This window comes from Microcaecilia unicolor, chromosome 9 (genome assembly GCF_901765095.1).
Source record: "Microcaecilia unicolor chromosome 9, aMicUni1.1, whole genome shotgun sequence".
NCBI lineage: Eukaryota > Metazoa > Chordata > Amphibia > Gymnophiona > Siphonopidae > Microcaecilia > Microcaecilia unicolor.
Window position 1 is genome coordinate 62,759,313 of NC_044039.1, and position 21,638 is coordinate 62,780,950.

The following is a 21,638-nucleotide window of genomic DNA, read 5'->3' on the forward strand; positions in this document are numbered from 1 at the left end:
ATATTTAGGATGAATGAGAACTAGAGGATCCTCCAGCACTTTTTAAACAAGTAGGGTTCCTTCTTGTGGTCAAAGACTGCATTTTCCCTAGTCTTTCAGCTGCTGCACCCCTCCTTTGCACCCCCCTCCCCAGGTACTTTCCTGTCTGATTCTCTTTTAGGTTGGTTGAGGGGGGGGTGGGGTTCTGTGATTTCTATCTACTGAGATAGAAGTCCAATTTTGGGTGGTTGGGCAAAGGTTTTATAGCAAATACTGATCCTATTAAATTTCTGTCATGTTTGACAATTTACTGCTTCTTATTGGAAGTTTTCTTCATTATCATTACTAGGAATGACTTTATTCCATTTAGGTTTTGCACAATGTGGGAAAGAAAGAAACAGGAAAAATGGTGAAAGTTAGAATACATTTTAGAAGAGATCATGTTATTTGAGATGTATAGGAGTCACAACAGGTATTAATAGTTTGAGCTGTGCAAATTTATTTCCATTACACACACACACACACAACTACACACACACAACCACACTTGTACCCCTGTTGTTTTTCAGATTGAAGAACTGAAGAAGCAGGAAGGACAACCATGCTTGGCTGGATTGAGTGCGTGACCTGGACATTGAGTACTTATGGTGTGCAGGTTACAGTTGAAATATATGCAGTGGGCTGGGATTGTATGGGCTGACGAGCAGGGAAAACCTTGCATTTTGGATTGTGTATACCTTTTGCTCGCCTCCATAGTGCCGTTTCACAGGGGTTGGCACAGTTTTTCTCTTTCCTCTTTTCTTTCTTCAGAGGTGTCTTCAGTTGAGGAGGAGAAGGAGGAGGAGGAAAAGCAGGCTTTTCCTGCCCTGTTCCTCCGTCCCGGCCCTTCCGCCTCCCCACCCCCATCCCAGCCCTTCATGCCCCAGGCCTAACACCACCCCCTCCCAACCTTGTCCCCACCACTCACCTGAGCCCCTTCTCCCTCCCCCCCCCCCCCCGCCCGATTGACTACCCTGTAACTGTAACCCCCTATGTTGAAGCGATTCAGGTGGGATGGCCATACATGGTGAGTATCACACTGCTGCAATACAAATTTGGGCTGGCCAAATGTGCATGTGGTCATCTTATTTTCAGGGCCCAAGCGTCAAGTTGAGGAGGTAGTGGTGGACTCATTATAGAAGAGGAAAACCCTGCCCCCTCCTGTGCCACCTCCTGTCCTTCCCCCCAACCCTGAGGATCAGGCCACAGCAGGAGAGCTCAGGGGAGTGGCACAACTGTTGCATGTTGGAGGCCAAATGCTCAACCATCTGTCGCAAGTGTTTCAACATGTTGCCTCCCATATTGATCCAGCTCTCACCCTCCTGACCCTCTTCCCCATGTATGGCTGCACTCCCCTCAATACCAAAGAATATATAGGTATTCTCCCACATCCCCCGCTTTATTGTAAATACCCCCTCCCTCCCTTATACCCTTTGAAAAAACTTCCCTTCCCATACCCAACTGTAGATATTGTAAATACCTTCTCTCTCCCCTGTACACTTTGAAAAATCTTTCCTCTTCATACCCCACTGTAAATATTGTAGCTACCCACCCAAAACCTTTTGTAAATATTTCCCTTCCCCATAACTTTTTAAAACCAAACAAGTGTGTTTTTATTTCACAAGATAAAACAGATAAACAATCCAAACTTTAAATGATTGTAAACATTATAAAGTGCTAAGTGAAAGTTGTCCTGGAATCATAAAAAAAACCCCTCTCTTGTGACATCACGTCAGTGGATGCGTGCATATGACGTGCTTAATGGCAGGAGAGTACTGCAAAGGCTGATGGGAGCGTTTTCTCGCTATAAACAAGGACTGCAATAGAAGCTCGCTCTTTATGAACAAGTGCATGCACCATGTGTGTGTGTGTATATGCATTGCTTGTGTTTGTCTTCCATGTGTAGCTTGTGGTTGCATTCTGCTGCAACAGGAGACATTGATGGAGGCTTCTTCCCGCTCTTTCTACAGGACTGTGAAGATGGTAAGGAAAGGAGGGAGGTATGGTAGCCAGTGATCAGGCTTCTGGTACCTGGTGCCGTGTGTATCGCATTGGAAGACATGTCAGACAAAAATGTGGTGGATGATTACCGTCTAACCAGAATGGCTATTTATGAGCTTTATGAGATCAGAGATGATATCCATCAATGTCCTGCAGTTCCTTGGCACGGGAACCTTCCAGCATTTGATAGGGGGGTAATAGTAGTGTGGACCAGTCTACTGTAGACCTCAGGTACTGCGAGCTCTGAAAAAGTGTGACAGGCAATGTATCAGGTTCCCAGAGGAGGAAGACCAACAGGACTTTATCCAGATTGCTGGAATGCCTAATGTCGTGGGAGCCACTGACTGCACCCATTTGCTGTTAAAAGCCCCCCCCCCCCCCCACCAATCAGATGAAAGAAATGATGCAAGCTGGGATACTCCTTGAACATCCAGGTGGTCTATGATGTAAAGCTGAGGTCCTTGGATGTCATGTCCAAGTTCCCTGGTAGCTGCTATGACTCTTATTTTCTGGCCAACTCTGCCCTTGGGCAGAAATTTATGGAGGGTAAATTCGATCAAGGATGGCTACTAGGTGAGTGTTATTCTGTAGTACCACATGGGGGCAGGGGTTTGGAGGACTATGGGAGAGGTGTGTATGCACAGCTGGGAGGAGGCGACAAGTGTGCAGCCATCTGTTCAAAAATACCACTGAGAAGTTGGGGGAGGACCTTTCTTATTTTGGGTGGGGAGTGGGGTTTGCAGTGCAGTGATAATTTTACCTCACTAATGGACAGCTGTGTTCTAGGGGATGGTGGATATAGAAGCAAGCCCAGCACCTTGCAGAGAAGCGCTGCAAGTCCCTCATCTCGACCCAGGTGTACCACTGAGCATACTTTCGGGGTGCTGAAGAGCAGTTCTGTTGCTTGCATCTTTCTGGAGGATCCTTGCTGTGGTGGACACTGTGACTGTGTGCTGTATTCTCCATAACAGCACTGAGGCATCGACTTGAGATCGATATGCTACCAGAGTTGGACATCTGCCCTCTAGCTACAGGATCAAACATCGCCAGGGGAAATGCGATGCAATGGAAGCTGATCAAAGAGTACTTCGCCAGAGTGCTGCCGCCTGTGTAATTTTATACCGATAGTGTACTATCTTTATAAAATGTTTTCCATGTTTTAATGTATGTTTTCCCAAGAGAAAATAAATTCATTTTGGGGGGGGGGGGGGGGTATAAAAGATAGGCAGGGGTTACAACATGGCTCCAGAGGTTAAGGGGGACAAGCCAGTTAAGATTTTTGCAATGGCAATAAAAACTGTTCTGGCTGTGTCCTCCTTGACCTGGGGCTATCATAGAACATGCCAATAAGCTATAGAATTTAGAACCCCTACATTCATTATGATTTGATGTGGAGATCTAGTGGTCCAGCGGGGATAGGAGGGGTGGCTGGCAAAGGGGTCTCTTACAATTATTATTGGTTGCCTCAGGCCCAGAATGCTGAACATATTAGTGCCGAGACAAATTCTGTTTCCGTTTTATTAAAGTTTTTTGAAATATATAAACATCGTTATCTGACAGTAGAGAATATTTCTAAACAATACAAGTGTTAGGGGGTGGTGGTGACAATTATAAACAGGGAGAGAATCGAAACATATTAACATATTAAACCTATTTACATTGACATCATACTTCCGTCCCCCATGCCCAGCAGTTAGGGTGTTGAAAATTATAGTTTTGCAAAACCAACCAATGTGTGTTTATCTCACAACAACATAGATGTCAGTTTCAACATTATAAATCTAAAAGTGAAAATCACGAAAGGGGTGTGGAAATCAGACATTACTCTGCTGATTCCTGGCTTTACAGCCAAGCAGTTTGGTTTGAAATTCAGCTGTTTTTTTGTGGCAACCTTCGGCATCTTCAGATTGAACTATTTTATTGCAATTTTCATACAATTTTTTTTTACATTTAAAGACTTGTCTTAAGACCCCTGATGCAGGCAGTTTTCTGCCGAAACACAGGGGTCTGTCCAATAAACTAGAGTTGACACCCCCATCTTGAAGGCTGCTTGTACTTTTTGTTCCCTGCAGCAGAGATCATATTCACATTTTTTGACAATAGAACCTTCCCAAACTGCTCCCCCCCCCCCCCCCCCGGGAACAGACCAACCTAAGAAATCTGTTCTGCCACTACAAGGGTAGGGCCAGGGAAGTGGCTTAAAAGTTCAGGATCCTGCTGCGGGCAAGTGGTGTCAAAATGGACCAAAAGGGTTTCCCTGTAGCCTGAAATTGATGGCCTTCTGGAGAGGTCAAAGAGATGATATGGCGCTTCTCCATCAAGAGGGTGTGAATCATCGCTGCATGCCAGTGTTGCATTGTGGGTACCTCCCTTGCAAGCCAATCACACAAAATGACTCTTAGAATCATCAAAACTGTCCATTGAGCAAAGCGAGATGCACCTCAGTGCCGATGAGTAACCCTAGGTGGCAGGCCGAAGAGCAGGTCCGGCATCACAGTTAATGATATTCTCCAAAGGCAGAATATAAAGGTCAGGACCCGCTGCCAGAAGTTTTGAATCTGTGGGCAGGTCTGACATGTGCCCTAGAGAGGCCTCTGTATGTCCACATCTAAGACAAAGAAGCATTTGCACAAATGTTCATTGCACATGCTTTTTATTTTTTTTGGGGGGGGGGGGGGGGAGTCTCGTGTTGACGTATTGAGCAGTTAGGGAGTGGAGGTCCTTGATTTCACCCAATAGACTACCTCAGACATTGCTGTGCCTAAATCTGCAGACAACTTCTGCTCCAGCTTTGCAAATTTTGGGGGCACTGCATGATCCTTGAGAAAGTGATGAAAGGTCAGGGGAACCTTCTGCTGCAATTTCAATGTCCACGCTGTGTCCAAAGTCTCATAAATCTCCCCAGTAAGGTGACACTTGTCCAGTGCATTAACATAATGCTGAAGTTGCAAGTAGGAAAACATCATTTTGTGAGACAAATGAAATCATCATCCTGCAGCACTTGATAGAGATAGTGGCAAAGAATTTTGAGTCTGTTCCAGGAGCAAATTCCTTATGACGAAAGCAGTGGAGTAATGGAGGGGTTGACCCTGTGGAACTGACACAGCCATCGCCACATGTCTCGTAATGGTCAGAAGTGAACGTAATTCCTTGGAAGAAAGGGCAGTGCCCTTGGGCTAGCATGAAGGTAGTAACTAAAATGTATCTTGTCCAACAGGTCCAATTCCAGGGTGGTTCAAGTAAAATAGTCTGCTCTCCTGAACCAGTCATTGAGATATCTCATGCCACAGCTGATGTTTAAATACCTTATATTGAGAAAGTCCAGACCCCTCCCCCTCTCCCTGGGGAGAACTGCAATTCTAAAAGGTAGTCTCGGCCTTCTTCCTTTCCATAAATATTGCTGTAACATGGAGGCAAGCTGCTGCTTCTCCTTAACTTTCATTTGTAAGGGAGGTATTTGAAAAACATATAACCAACATGGAGCCAGTAACATGTTAAATAGGCTACCTCACCCCAGAAGAGAGAGAGGGTACATCTGCCAAATCTGCAATCTGGACTTGGTGGTAGCAATTAGGAAATTTATATTAAGAGGAAACAATCGAGATAGATCAGTTGAAATGTGTACCTGCAAATACTTGATGCTATTTGTTGCCCACTGTAATTGAAAAGGGCCAATCCAGTGCAACCAAATGATGGATGAGACGGAAGAGCATATGATTTATCCAAATTAAGCTGAAAGCCTGAGAAGAAGCGTACTCCTCCATCAGCTCAATCACTTCCGGAAGAGAGTGCTGCAGTGAGGTAAGGATCAGGAGGAAGTCATCTGCAAAAGCCAAGGTCTTCAATGTGGTAGCACCCACTTCCAGACCATGCACTTCTGGGGCTACCTGTAATACGCACAGCAAATGCTCGAGACAGAGAATGAATAAGAGAGGGGAAAGTGGGCAGCCCTGTCTTGTGCCACGTTGTATTTGAAAAGTCTGTGTCCATACACTAATAGGGAAGCAGAGGGATAACCATAAAGGGCCTTTACAGCCTGCACATACCATCCAGTAATCCCCACATGCCCTAATATGGAAAGCAAAGGGGGCCAGCTTACGCGATAAACGCCTTGGCCATTTCGAGACTGACCAAGAGTTCCAAAAACTGATTGATGACCTGCCACGAATCCAGTTCGCTCTCCCCCCACAACCGTCAGCAAGAATACAAGTAAAGAGTTTAAGGTCAACATTAAGTAGGGATATGGGGGAAGTAGGAGCTGGACTTCTCTTCCGGCTTACCCAGCTTCAGGAGCAGAGTTATTAGAGCCTCATTAACATAACGCGGAAGGGATCCCTCAGCTACCACTTCCTGGTAATAAGCTAGTAACAGAGCAGTTAAGCTCACCCTAACAGTTAAAAAAAAAAAAAAAAAAAACTCGGTCAAAACCCCATTGCAACCCGGGGCAGTCCCTGACTTTAATCGAGTAATAGTCTACTGAAGTTCTTCATCCTGTAGTGGTTCATTAATGCAAGCATACCAGATTGTGCCAGGTATTCTGAAGTTTGATCTGAGAAAAACTCAACCTTAGCCTTATAAAAATCTGCAAAATGTTGAACAAAAATGTGGGCTATTTCTTCAAGCTTCAAGCAGGTACCGTCCCCCCCTCCAACGCGAAGACTGGGTGCTGATGTTGCCAGGTGTGATGCAACCTAGCCAATAATTTAGCTGGCGTATTCCCAAAATGGTAAAAATGAGATTTACAGCTCAACAGCTGCTTTTGCATTCTGGAGTGAAGCAAAGAGTTAAGAACTACTTGTATAGCCAAGTATGTCTTATGTACTTCAGTGGGGCTCCGAGTTTAAACACCACAAGCCTTGCACAAGGCCGCCTTCAGAATAATAATACCAAGAACATACTACTTCTACAATTTGATATGTCAAGCGCCTTCAACATGGTTGATCACGGAATATTACTACATATCCTTGAGTACTTTGGAATTGGAGATAATGTTCTCAATTGGTTCAAGGGATTCCTAATCACACAATCATACCAAGTGACATGTAACTCGACTACTTCAGCCACATGGATACCTGAATGCGGTTCCACAGGGATCCCCCCTCTCGCCGACTCTATTCAACCTAATGATGATACCCTTAGCCAAACTACTATCAAAACAAACCTCAACCCATACATATACGCGGACGACGTAACGATTTACATCCCGTTCAAACAAGATCTAAAGGAAATTTCCAATGACATTAACCAAAGTCTCCAGATCATGCATTCATGGGCGGACGCATTTCGTCTGAAACTTAATGCAGAAAAAACCCAATGCCTAATACTCACCTCTCAACATAACAAGAACAAATTCACCGCCATCAACACACCAAATCTGAACCTTCCAATTTCGGACACCCTAAAAATTCTTGGAGTTACCATCGATCGACACCTAACACTCAAGAGCCACGCAAAAAACACAACCAAGAAGATGTTCCACTTAATGTGGAAATTAAAAAGAGTAAGACCTTTCTTCCCAAGGAATGTTTTCCGTAACCTAGCACAGTCAATGGTGCTCAGTTACCTAGACTACTGCAACGCGCTATACGCCGGCTGCAAAGAGCAAATAATCAGGAAACTTCAAATGGCCCAGAACACTGCAGCTACACTCATATTTGGTAAAACAAAATATGAAAGTGCGAAACCTCTACGAGAGAAACTGCATTGGCTCCCCTCACTCTCTTCTCAATCTCTGGCCGACTACTTCCCTGACAAGGTCCAGAAGATCAGCCTCGAATTCACCACCAAACCTTCTCCTCGTCTTCATCCTATAACCCACTCTCTCAACCAACCAACCCAGGCCTCCTTCTCCTTTTTTCCTGATATCACTGAAGAGGAAACCGCCCATCTCCTCTCCTCCTCGAAATCCACCACCTGTTCCTCAGACCCCATCCCCACCAACCTACTTAGCACCATCGCTCCTACTATCACCCCCACCATCTGTCATATCCTCAACCTCTCTCTCTCCACTGCAACTGTCCCGGACACCTTCAAGCATGTTGTGGTCACACCACTCCTCAAAAAACCATCTCTTGACCCTACCTGTCCCTCCAACTACCGCCCCATTTCCCTCCTACCCTTCATTTCCAAGATACTTGAATGCGCCATTCACAGCCGCTGCATTGATTTTCTCTCCTCTCATGCCATCCTCGATCCGCTTCAATCCGGCTTTCGCCCCTTACACTCGACAGAAACGGCACTATTTAAAGTCTGCAATGACCTGTTCCTCGCAAAATCCAAAGGTCACTATTCCAACCTCATCCTCCTCGACCTATCCGCCGCTTTTTACACTGTCAATCACAACCTACTTCTTGACACACTGTCCTCCTTTGGGTTCCAGGGCTCTGTCCTCTCCTGGTTCTCCTCCTATCTCTCCCATCGTACCATCAGAGTACACTCTCATGGTTCGTCCTCCTCCCCTATCCCGCTCTCTGTTGGAGTTCCTCAGGGATCTGTCCTTGGGCCCCTCCTTTTTTCAATCTACACCTCTTCCTTAGGCTCCCTGATCTCATCTCATGATTTCCACTATCATCTTTATGCTGATGACACCCAGCTGTATCTCTCCACACCAGACATCACTGCGGAAACCCAGGCCAAAGTATCGGCCTGCTTATCCAACATTGCTGCCTGGATGTCCAACCACCACCTGAAACTGAACATGGCCAAGACTGAACTTATTGTTTTCCCACCCAAACCCACTTCTCCTCTCCCTTCACTCTCTATCTCAATTGATAACACCCTCATCATCCCCGTCTCATCTGCCCGCAGCCTCGGTGTCATCTTCGACTCCTCCCTCTCCTTCTCTGCACATATCCAGCAGATAGTCAAGACCTGTCGCTTCTTCCTCTATAACATTAGCAAAATTCGCCCCTTCCTCTGAGCACACCAACCGAACTCTCATCCACTCTCTCATTACCTCTCGCCTTGACTACTGCAACCTACTCCTCACCGGCCTCCCACTTAGCCACCTATCCCCCCTCCAGTCCATCCAGAACTCTGCCGCACGTCTTATCTTCCGCCTTGACCGATATACGCATATCACCCCTCTCCTCAAGTTACTTCACTGGCTTCCGATCAGATACCGCATACAGTTCAAGCTTCTCCTACTAACCTACAAATGCACTCGATCTGCAGCCCCTCCTTACCTCTCTACCCTCATCTCCCCTTACGTCCCTACCCATAACCTCCGCTCTCAAGACAAATCCCTCCTTTCAGTACCCTTCTCCACCACCGCCAGCTCTAGGCTCCGCCCTTTCTGCCTCGCCTCACCCCATGCTTGGAACAAACTCCCTGAGCCCATACGCCAGGCCCCCTCCCTACCCATCTTCAAATCATTGCTCAAAGCCCACCTCTTCAATGTCGCTTTCGGCACCTAATCACAACACCTCTACTCAGGAAATCTAGACTACACCAACTTGACATTTCGTCCTTTAGATTGTAAGCTCTTCTGAGCAGGGACCGTCCTTAGTTATTAATTTGTACAGCGCTGCGTAACCCTAGTAGCGCTCTAGAAATGTTAAGTAGTAGTAGTAGAACGCATCACATTCAAGGTATGCTCCCTAGTCCACAAAATCATTCACGGAGAAGCACCAGCCTACATGTCAGACCTGATAGACCTACCACCCAGGAATGCCAAAAGATCATCCCGCACATTCCTCAATCTGCACTTCCCTAACTGCAAAGGTCTAAAATACAAACTAATGCACGCGTCAAACTTTACCTACTTAAGCACACAGTTATGGAATGCATTACGGCGCAACTTAACATTATTGACGAACTAATGAACTTCCACAAACTGCTGAAGACCTATCTCTTTAACAAGGCATACCACAAAGATCAACCAATGTGAACATACACAACTCCTCCACGTATATTCAGCACTGTCTTATAATATCTGCTTGTTATACTACCATCATGTTTCTTCATTATCATGTTGTCCAACGATCCTTCTGTAACACTAAATGTCTATTTTCTAATATATTTCCATTATTCATGATGTATTGTAAGCCACATTGAGCCTGCAAAGAGGTGGGAAAATGTGGGATACAAATGCAATAAATAAATAAATCTTCCTGTTTCTGGCACTCATAGAAGCTATGATATCCCCTCTAAGTACAGCTTTCGCTGATTCCCAGAACAGGACAGGGTCATCCCTATGTTGGCATTATGTTTACAATATTCCTCCCACTTCGCTTGCAAGTACTTTCTAAACTCAGAATTCTGTGCCAAGAAAGATGGGGAAACACTGTGCACGTTTCCTCTGGTAATACAGCTCCATCAAAAGATTTTTTAAAATTGGGGCTGTTATGATTGGGGTCAGAACCCCTCTCAAACTTACCTCTTTCCTGGGGGTCAGCTTCTTAGCTGGCTTCTGTTTCTTTTCTCTGTCCTTTCTGAGCTGGCTCTGTCTCTCTGTGCTGGCAGCTTCCAGCAGCATGGGGTTAATTGTTTTACTTTACTACAGCTGTGTGGGTGTAGTCTGAGTTGCTCTACCTCTCCCTGGGTGTACTGGCTTCAAGAGCTTCTCGGTGCTGCATTGATGTGGGTTGGGCCTCTCGGGGTTTCAATGTGTTCTGCCTGGCTCTAGGGAGAGTGACATCATCTGGGAGGGCCTTGATAAGGAAGTGGGGTTCTTTCCTACAGGGCCTTCGCAACGTTTGCTTCGGGCTACTTGCTTTAGGTCCAGGTTAGTTTCGTGCAGTCAGTGTGCACTTGTGACTTGTGTGTTTGACTTCCCTGTTTTTCCCTTTGGCTCCTCTGCTTTCCCTTTTGCTATGGTGTGTAGCACTGCTGTTAGTGCAGTGCTGGAGTTTGGTGCTGGGAGCACCCTTGTTAGTAAGTGTTTAGGAAGCACCTTTTGTTGTTTGGGTATTTGGCTTTCCTGCTTGTTTCCTTGTGCTTTCCCCGCTTTTCCTCGTGACCTGTGTTTAGCTGCTGTAGCTGGGTGCTTAGGAAGCACCGGGGTGAGAACCCATGTTTAGCTGCTGCAGCTTGTTGCTTAGGAAGCACCAGTGTTAGGTCTGGCATTTGTCTTCCCTTCCTTTTCTCTTGTGGCTTCCCTGCACTTCTGTTAGTGTAGGGCGTAGGGGCACGCCTGTTAGTTTCTGTTAGGAGCACTGCTGTTAGTGGAGGGCTTAGGAGCTTTTCTGTTGGTGCTGGGCTTAGGAACACTTTTGGTCACTTTAGGAGTTAGGTGCACTTCAGTTACAGCTTGTTCTAGTCCTGGTCCCTGTGTCGTCCAGTAAGTCCTGCCGGCTACTCGAACCCAGGAGCTCAACTCCTGGGGGGCTTAGTAGCTAAGTGCAGGTGAAGCTGTGTGGACCAGTCTGATGTGCTCCAGTCCAGTGTTCCAGTCCTGTGTCCTCCAGTCTGGGGGATTCCAGTCCAGTGTTCCAGTCTGGGGGATTTCCGTCCAGTGTTCCGGTCCGGGGTTCCAGTCCTGTGTCCTCCAGTCCGGGGAATTCCAGTCCAGTGTTCCAGTCCGTGTGTTCCGGCTCGCTGGGCGGTGCCTGCAGTCACTGCCGGTGTCGGTGTGCTTGCCCAGCGTTGGTTGGTGGGTTTTGCCTGCTGCTGTCGCTCCTCGTCAGCAGCCCAAGGGCTCATGTTTGCTCCAGAGCCCGGCCCCGCAGGCTCTGAACCTGAGAACCTGACAGGGGCATGGTTAGAAGCTGCAATAGCACCAATCCCCACCTCTACCACAGGGGAAAAATAAGAAGTGGACATAAATAAATGTGTGAGAAGATACCATGGATATGAGACAGGTGTGTAGAGTCCCTTCCTCCACACCGCTCCCCAGAAGATGAACTAAACACCTCCTCAACCCCAAATCGCTGGAGCTTAAGGTGCTCCACCTCCTTGAGCCTCACCTCCTGCAAGCAGGCAACATCCGCCCCCAAGCGGTTCAGAGTGGTCAAAATCTTTGAACACTTAGCTGGGGCGGCATTAGGAGACAACGTTCACTGTAGGTGTCATAGTTTAAAGTTACACTGTAGTAAATGAGCCAGAACCAGTAAGCATTCAACTCTGCCTCCTGGAGCCCAGCCTCATCCACCCATCTGCAAGCAACATCCCATTCAAACCAGTCATACCGTGACATCCAGTCTAGCACAATTAAAATGAACAAGCACAGACCCATCAAAATTAGCATTAATGTAAAAACATGTAGAATCTGGTGGCCCACCCTCAAGCCTGCTCCCCACCCCCAGACCTCTATTCCATTCCCACCCTTTAATCCCATATAGTAAGCACAAAAAATCACTGCTCCGTATGCCTTCTGTTATGTAAAATATTCCTCTTATCAAAGAAGCTTGCAGATTCTGGGTTCAGATATATATCTTTATTGTAAACTCCTGTATACAGGGAGACTAGATGAACAAGAAATCTCAGTTCACAGTCTGACTATACTGATTCACTGCAACCTTAAATAGCCAAGAATACTGTTATCTTTACCATCACCAGCTCACCAGGTGCTGTATTTCTGCTCAAGAAGAAAGAACTTATAATGATACCCTTCTTGCCCCTTCCAGCTACTGCAGATAAGACAGAACTCTTCCTGCATTTTCTTAGTTCATCAGCATTCCAGACTTCTAAGATGATTGTGGCCTATTTCTTACTAACAAGCTAATTAATCACAAGCATGACATATATATGACCTTTCTAACTTCAGCAACTTATTTCAGTGATGAATACAAAAGACAGTGAGTTACAATTCTGTTATCCTACAGCATGTACATTCTATAACAGAGTAAGCATAATCCTGATATACATAGAATGATTTCATTTTCTCATAACATTTCCTCCCTTTTCATTCTATGAAAAACAAAAATAGTAGAGATATTGGACCATTTTACATAGGTGTATTTAACTGTATAGGCCTAGGAATAGTGGGCATGTAACCTTGGAGCATGCCAGCTAATAAGAAATGTGACTATTATGAGTAAATAACTCACCATTATTAATTGTTTGCTCCTGCTCATCCTTAATTTTGGGTGCTAGGTATTCACCACTGATCAAGTTTCCTATGGTCATTTGGCATCTGTTCTACTCAGTTTGGGAGCTTTTTGGGTTGAGTCTGGCTTTGCTGTAGTTTTAGTAGGTTTGCAGTCTCTCTCATATGCCTTCACTCATATAAGTATGACATGCACCACCCCTAGAGACCATCTCCAATTGCTCAGGGACAAAGGTTGTTCCCACATTAATGCCATATGGTCACTTAGACTAGGGCATCATAGCCTCTCTGGATCTTGGTGAAAAAATGTTTCACCCAGCATACTACCGTGAGCAAAAAATGACCAATCAATACCATCACAATGGGATGGAACAATTTATGTAGTGCATTATTTCCTTTATCTGACTGTCCAAGGAAAATATCTTACCATGAATATTTCCCTATGTTTTTTGTTTCAGAGGCTAACTGATTGTGTTACAACATATAACAGATAAAAACAACTTGTAACATTGATTTACTTTGAATCCTAACATTTGTTTGCAACCAAAATGTGATGTTCCTATATTCAGTCATGAAATACTATGTCCTGGAGTCATTTATCTTCTGTTAAATCCTTTTGTTTCAATTCAACAGATTCATGGAGACTCCTGGATCTTCTCAAACAGTAATCTAGTGTGACTCTCATTTATTACTTGACATCTATCATTTAGAGGTTCAGGAACATTTTCGATCTGTTGATACATGGTCTTTGTCATTGATGTATCAGTCCATCTTTGAACCAATCCTCTGAGGCAGGGAATGCAGCAACATCCACAAGTAACCAAGATTGCTGCAGCTACAGTGATTGATATCAATGTTGAAGATATGAGTCCACTCCATTTTCCAAACCAGTTCTCCATCCACATGGTAAAGGGGTCAGTCATTACAGAATTTTCTGCCAGTTCTTCAGATAAGGAAGTCAACCCCTCAAGGACCTTGGTGGTGATGCCATCTGGTGAGGTGTTGTTTGGGTATGTATGTGCAGCAAAAGTCTCCAAACATTTTGCAGACTCCTCTTTTCTCTGCCAACAACATATCCAGTGCCATCCTGTTCTGCCAAGCCATAAGTGATGTGGGGCCCAATTGTTCTGCAATGCCTTTTATAGCATCTCGAGTATAGTTCACAAACCTTTGTTGATTGTAATAGATGTAGTTGATCCAATCAACATTTTTGTTGAGTGTGGCCCACCAGGAAAATATTGATTCAAATCCTGCTGCAATCTGATTTCTGGCTTTGAGTTCATTAGGGACTCCACGAGGAACTCCTATTTCATCAAGATATATTTTGGCGTCAAAGGATCCTTTTGGTGGTGTTGATCGACGTTCTCTAGATTCGTGGCCTATTTCAAAATCCTCTTTTTTTTCTCCCTGTGTGGTTAGTAGATGGAATGGCATAAGTAATTGAATCAGGGTACAAGTCCCATACCACAAGATAGGTAGCATGGCTCAAATTTTCTTATCCCCACACATCCACCTTCCTTGGTTTTGATTCAGGAACCAGTGGGTGGAGTAGTTTAAGTTGTCTTTTTCAACACTAATAGTAGTCTGGCAATAGTCCTTGTCCATTTCTTTTAAATTTCTTCCTGTTGGTCCTTTTCTGAAGAAGCAAGTGTAGTTTCCTGGATATGCACTAACTGAAGGGGGTACCTCTGTTCCTTTCACTGGTGGAAACAACAAGGACAGCATATTGCATTTCTGCCTTTCTTTTGGGTCATAGTTTCCATGGAACAATTTGATGATACATTGGAGACCTTCGGGGTCATTGTTGTGGGTTAGGTGAAAAGGTGTGGTCCCCAGTGAGGGTCTCGCTTTTGCACAAGCGATGCAATTTGATTTGTTAGTTTTGAGGGCAGTGCATTTTATCCATTCAAGCCTCTCATTCTTATCTGCATAACCAGTTTCCATAGCCAGTTTCTCTTCATAAGTAATGTTAACAAAATGTCGTATCTCAGGAGACATCTCTCTTTTTTTGGTTTCATTTGCCATCCGTGATTTTACCTGGATGAAAAAATGTCCCACAGGGTATGTTCCAGACACATGTGCTCCTATAGCAAAAAGCCGCTGATCAGTCATCTTTGGCTCTTCAAGGGTGATCAGCAGCTTGTTACATGTTTCTCTAGAGTTACACTCGGAGGCTGCTTTCTTAATCATTTTAAGTCTCTTTTGTAGGTCCGTGGAGTCCAGGCAACTTGTTTCCATATGAGGGCCCAGTATTCCATACTACAAACTTCCAAGCTATGCATTGATTTCCTCTAGCTGTATTTACAGGGACATAACAGATATATTTATCTGTTTTTGTTAGCTTGGAGGCAGATTCTTGGGTGTCACATTTATTTTCCATCAGGGTGCAGAAATCTACCTCTATTGTGGAGGTCTCTCCTAGAAAAAAGGTGAGGTTGAAAGGTTTAACTTGTAGCCCAGTATTTTCCCAATTTGTTGGGTCTTGTATATTTCTTGCTGAGCCATAATGGCTTTTTCCTCTCGGAACCTGAAAGGCTCTACTGCACTTAATTACATCTGTCAGGAGGAAGATTAATACAATGATTAGGACTCCCACTATGCCTCCAAGAATTAATCGACACTTCCATTCTGAAATGTCTCTGGACTTTTCTCGGGATGTCTCCCTTTTATCAACCCAAATATAGTATGCTTCTTTTCAGTCTCTTCTTCAGAGTTCAGGCCTGCCATAGTACCCTATATCTCTTTTGGCTTATTGATTTCTTCACCGGAGTTGAGATGAACCCTCCCTATTGGATGGGTCCCCCTTTGTATCCGGACTCTGGCCTCAAGAGAATGTGGTTTAGGGCAGTCCTGAGTTCTCTGTCGGGTCAGGAATCCATTTACAGTGAGTTTGATGAATCCAGGAGTTCCTTTCTGCAATTTTGACTGTTGTTGGTGTAGTCAGGAGGACCTGGAAGGGGCCTTCCCACCTGTTGCTGTACCAGTGCTTCTTCTTGATCACTTTCACTAGTATCCAATCTCCTGGCTTCACAGCAGTATCTCCTGGCTTGAAGGATTCACCTGGAATGAAATTAGCAGAATACACTTCTTTGTTAGTTAACTTTGTTTTCATATAATGTGACAAGGTGTATTCAGCTTCCTCATCATCTCGCTGAAAAGGTTTTAATTGTGGTATTATATATGGCCTGCCAAATAATATCTCAAAGGGTGTGAGTCCTGTATGTGCTGAAGGGGTGATGTGCATGTGTAATAGGACTAACGGTAGGCAGTATATCCAATTCTTTCCTGTCTCTGCCATTGTTTTTCTGAGTTTACTTTTCAAAATTCCGTTGTGTCTTTCTACCAGCCCAGCTGACTTGGGATGGTATGCACAGTGATTTTTAAGATCTATTTGTAAGTGTTTGGCTATCAGAGTGATGGTGGAATTTACAAAATGTGCTCCATTATCACTATATATTTTTTTCAGGGATACCATATCTTGGAATTATTTCTTTCACCAGGGCTTTTGCAACTGTTAAAGCATCTGGTGTATGGCTTGGGAAAACTTCAACCCATTTCGAGAACATACCAATTATCACTAGACAGTAGTTTTTTCCTTCACATTTATGCAATTCAATAAAGTCCATACAGATGTGTTGAAACGGGTATTTTGGTGTGGGAAAAGTACCTCTGGTCTGAGATTACCCTGTGCATTGTTTTTCAGGCAGATAAGGCATTTGGTACAGAATTTTTTAGAGTAATTTGAAAACCTATATGCTGCGAATATTTTTTTTTTTTATTATCTGTACCATCCCTCCTGTTGAGACAGGGCTAGGCCCATGACTCACTAAGGCAGCATATCTAAAAAGATTCCAAGGGAGGATATATTTCCCTCGGGGCAAAAGAAAATGTCATCCTTAATAGTTGCCCCTCTTTTTTTCCCATAGTGTTTTTTCAGTTAGGGGAGAGGATCTCTGCATATCTCTAAGGATATTTAGATCAACAAGTGTGTCTGTAGCTGTCCCTATTGTATATGCAGCATTTTCAGATGCTGCTTCCTTTGCTGCTAGGTCTGCTTTAGCATTCCCTCTAGAGATCTCATCGGTATTCTTAGTGTGGGCCAAGCATTTGCAAATTGCAATTTTACTAGGTAGTTTGATAGCATCCAAAAGATCTAAAATCAATCCTTTGTGAGTTATTTCCTTTCCTGTGGACGTAACCATCCCTCTATTTTTCCATTGTTGTGTAAATTCATGAACTATAGAAAAGGCATATTGGCTGTCTGTTTAGATATTTACAATTTTATCTTTTCCTAACTTACAGGCATGTGTAAGTGCCACCAGTTCAGCTGCTTGGGCAGAATAATGTTTTGGCAAGGCTTTAGCCACTAAAATGTTGTCTAGTGTGACCACAGCATAACCAGTGGCATTTGAGCCTTCGGTGTTGCGCTTGCTCGACCCATCTACAAACATTGTCAGATCGCTGGGTGAATAAGGGGTGTCTTTTAAGTCTGCCTTTGGTAAACCTCTCTCATCAATCTCTAGTAAGCAATCATGTGGTTCGCCATCTACAGGTGTTGGCAGAAGAGTAGAGGGATTCAAGTTAGTGCATCGCTCTATAACAAGGTGAGGTTGAGATAATACAGTCATACAGGACAAATGTCTTGAGGGGGACAAATAAGAAATCTTATTTTGCAATAAAATGACTGCAACTGCATGTGGAACTTTGAGTGTGAGAGCGTGAAATAACACTAGCGTAGCCGATGCTTGAACTGCCATTGCTGCAGCAACAAAGTCTTGCACACAGGGTGGGAGGGCTCTGGCTACAGGATCTAGCCTGGTGGAGTAGTATGCTAAGGGTCTCTGTTTTCCTTCGTGGTCTTGGGTAAGGACGGATGTCATGAATTCATTTTTACAGTCTACAGTCTGGATAAATGATTTGGAATAATCTGGTAGTCCTAGGACCGAAGAGCTTACTAGCACTTGTTTGATCTTTACAAACACAGCTTCAGCCTGCTCATTCCACATGATAACATCAGAGGCTGCCAAGGGGGTGTCATATATCAATGCTGTAAGAGGAGCTGAGCACTCAGCATACCCTGCAATCCAGCTTCTACAAAAGTTAGTCATGCCTAAAAAGGACATCATTTGTCTTTTAGTGATTGGTTTTGGGGCCTGTAGGATTGCTGTCTTTCTCTCGTCATCTAAATGCTTCCCTTCCTGTGAGAGGTTGTAGCCTAAATACTTTACCACTGGTTGCCACAGCTGAAGCTTAGATTGGTTTACTTTATGACCTTGGTGGCTCAAGAATGTAAGTAGGGCTAAAGTATCTTTTTTACATCTTTCCTCAGTCTCTGAGGCTAATAAAATGTCATCAACATACAAAAGAATTTGGCTGTCACAGGGTGGGGTGAATTTGGCAAGATTCGCAGACACGGCCTGAGAAAAGATTGTGGGAGATTCACAGTAACCCTGAGGTATTCTAGTATATGTATACCTCTTATTGTCAAAAGTGAAGGCAAACCAGAATTGGCTATCTGGATGTACCCTCACACTAAAATAGGCATTGCTAGTGTCTACAACGGAGAAAAATCTATGCTCAGGTTTTAAATCATTTAGTAGAGTGTGCAGGTCAGGTACAGTGGGTGCCCGTGGGATCACGGCTTTGTTAACTGCTTGAAGATCCTGCACCATTCTCCAGCCTGATGAAGGGGAGGGGGGGGGGGCTTTCTTTACAGGAAACAAAGGAGTATTGCATGGGGAGTCCGGACAGGGTATCAGGACTCCTGCCTTTAACAACTCTCCAATTATGGGGCGAATGCCTTCAACTGCTTCAGGCTTCAAAGTATATTGTCTTTGGTGGGGTCTGAAAGCAGTTTTGGGAGTAATTTGAACTGAGGGAGCCCCTTTAATTAAGCCCACATCTGCGCTGCCCTTGGACCACAAATGATCTGAGATCCCCTAAAGAGCCTCCTCCCTATCGGGAGTGAGGGTCAGTAGTTGTCATGTTTTTACTCTCTGTTGGGTCTGTTCCCTGAGATGGACTCCTGGCTGTGCAATTGTCACCCAGTTCAGGGTTAGTGAGAAAGCTTTTAGGGTTGGATTATATTCAACTCCTTTTTCTCTTGGCTCCCACCGCTGGCTGTTAACACACTTTGTAATGAAGTTTCCTATGTCCTGCCACTTACCAGCTTTAGGTTTAGCAAGAGAGATATAAGGCTCATAACGAGATCTATACAACATTTGAGGGTTTAGGTCTGTTCCCATTGTTACACTAACTCCCCCATATCCATCATCACTCCAGAACATTTTTCCAATGTATATTTTTGTCTGTTGGATCCGAAAAAGAGTTTTTTCATAATTTAGATCAGGTCCTGAACTATACTTGTAGTACAAAGTACAATGCAAATCACTCGGATCCATAAGGTCCACTGTGGGACTGACAAGTGTTTTGATTTTATCCATAAGGGATTGAGTGAGGGACACAGGTCCTTTAGGAAGCAGGTAATAGACTGGATTTTTTGCTTCTTGAACATTACAAGTTTCCAGTCTGTATGCCTTTTATCCTTTCTCAGTTGGAAGTACAGCGATGCCTAAAGCCTGCATCATATCTCTTCCTAACAGGTTACATGGGCAGGATGAAGATAATACAACTTTACATTTTTCCCTACAGCTGCTCTCTTCATCACATATCTCTATGGGTTCTGACAGAGCTTCTCTATGTGAAGTTCCACTAACATTTTTAACATACACAAAGGTCTTTGAGGGTTTTACAAAGGGTATATCAGCAGGATGTATAACAGTTCGACATGCTCCAGAATCGCACAAGAAAGTTACTTCTCTCCCTCCTATCTTAAGAGTTATTTCAGGCAGCACTTCATTCTCCAATAAGATATCTATCTCAGCTAAATTAAGTATTTCATCCTCACATTGTATTTCTTCCTCATCCCTCTCTTCACTTACTCTTTTCATCAATGTGTTGGCTAGTCATGTTTCTTTATCTTCAAAATGGGGTGCATCACCCTTTCGTTCTCTGCATTCCTTTGCCCAATGGCCCATTTTGCCGCACACAAAACCACTTCCCTGGTCTCTTCTATCTGACTTTCTTTTCCCACGCCCTCTTCCTCTATTCTTTCCTCTTTCAAATCCTCCTTTGCATATCACATAAATTCCCCCTGTTTCCTCATCTACCATATGGCTCTGGACCTTTCTAGTTTTCTTTTTACTTTTAAAATGCTGCTCAGCATGTCTGGCATATTCCAAAATAGGTGTCAGTCTACTCGTGCGGTGAGTTATCATATGTTTAGTGATAATGTAACAGGACCCTCGGCTAAGTAAATCAGGAGACAAGAGGTAACTGGTTCCAAAGGCAAGACAGCTTTATTGCTAGCAATGTACAGTACTGAGTTCCGTCTCAGGATACTGTGTGTCAGAAACCAGCTGACACTTACATTTATACCTCCCTTATGGGCCTGCGCATTAGGCCCCTTATACATCACAGTTGTCATGCGCAGTAAACATTTGTAGTTCTTGTAGTTCTTACAGTACATGCACACATCATAACACTGAAATGATACTGGCAAGGAAAACGAAACTTATCGCCCCGTATTAGCACACACACACACATAATCACACAATGCTTCTTTCATAGAGTTGATAAGGCTCAATGGAGCTTAAGGCTCAGAGATGCAGGGTGGGGGTGGCGACACTCCCAGACTATCTTCTATTCATGTAGCGTCTACGTGCAGGCTGATTTTGTGTACAAGCCTTGGCTACTAAATGTTACAAGCGATTATCTACTGCCCTGCATCCTGTCTCAAACAGTTATTCCAGCATCTTTGGTATATTGCAAGCAGGAGCTGACAGTTTGTAGTTAAGGCACAGTGCAAGAGAATATATAAAAGTTCTGTAAAAGCTCTGGTTTGGAATGTGGTATAAAGAAGGCAAAATCCTTGATTAAATATGCACAGGTCTTGAGGTAGTCCCATCAGCCGTGATCCAGTTCCGATACAGGCCAGATCCGGCCGTCACTCCTACAATAAAGCTGCTGATTTGAGGAAGGCAGCCTTTAAAAAGGCATTTTTTAGCTGCTGTTCATAGGGTGTGTCTGCATCAGCATTTGGAGGAACTACAATGCCACTTCTTTAAGTTTTGAGAAGTAATGATCCACATCTTCATCATCTTTCTGAACACATTGGTTTATGAGTGTCCAGTTTGCCCTAGCCTGATACCTTGTCTGGGCTCTCTGCATCAGCTCAGTTAATCTCTGGTTCAGCAGTGGATCAGCATACTGAAGAACCTGATTATGTACATCATTAGAGTTCCAGTCCCCGCTAATTACACACCAATCAGGTCCCATTACTTGCCTTAGTGCTCTTTCTAATTCATAGCCATTTAACCTATAACTATTGTACAGGCCCCTAATTTGCTGTTCAAAATCGATGATTTTTTTTTTAAATTTTATTATTTATATTTTTACAAACTGTTATTCAAGGTACAACTTGAAGGATAGTGTATATCTACAATTGTAAATCAAACAGGCAAAATTCAATATTACCATTCTTCCAAATGGAAATATTCTAGCAAAACACTCAAGTCCTAACAAAGGGATCCAAGATTTTAAACTAAGAGGAAAAACAAGGAAATAGTTATAA

At 44.0% G+C, this 21,638-nt stretch overlaps 1 protein-coding gene across 7 annotated transcripts in view; it reads left to right on the top strand.

Annotated features, from left to right (window-relative positions):
- DNM1L (dynamin 1 like) overlaps positions 1–21,638 on the top strand; it is an 817,883-nt gene that overhangs the window by 297,002 nt on the left and 499,243 nt on the right. The window lies entirely within an intron of this gene.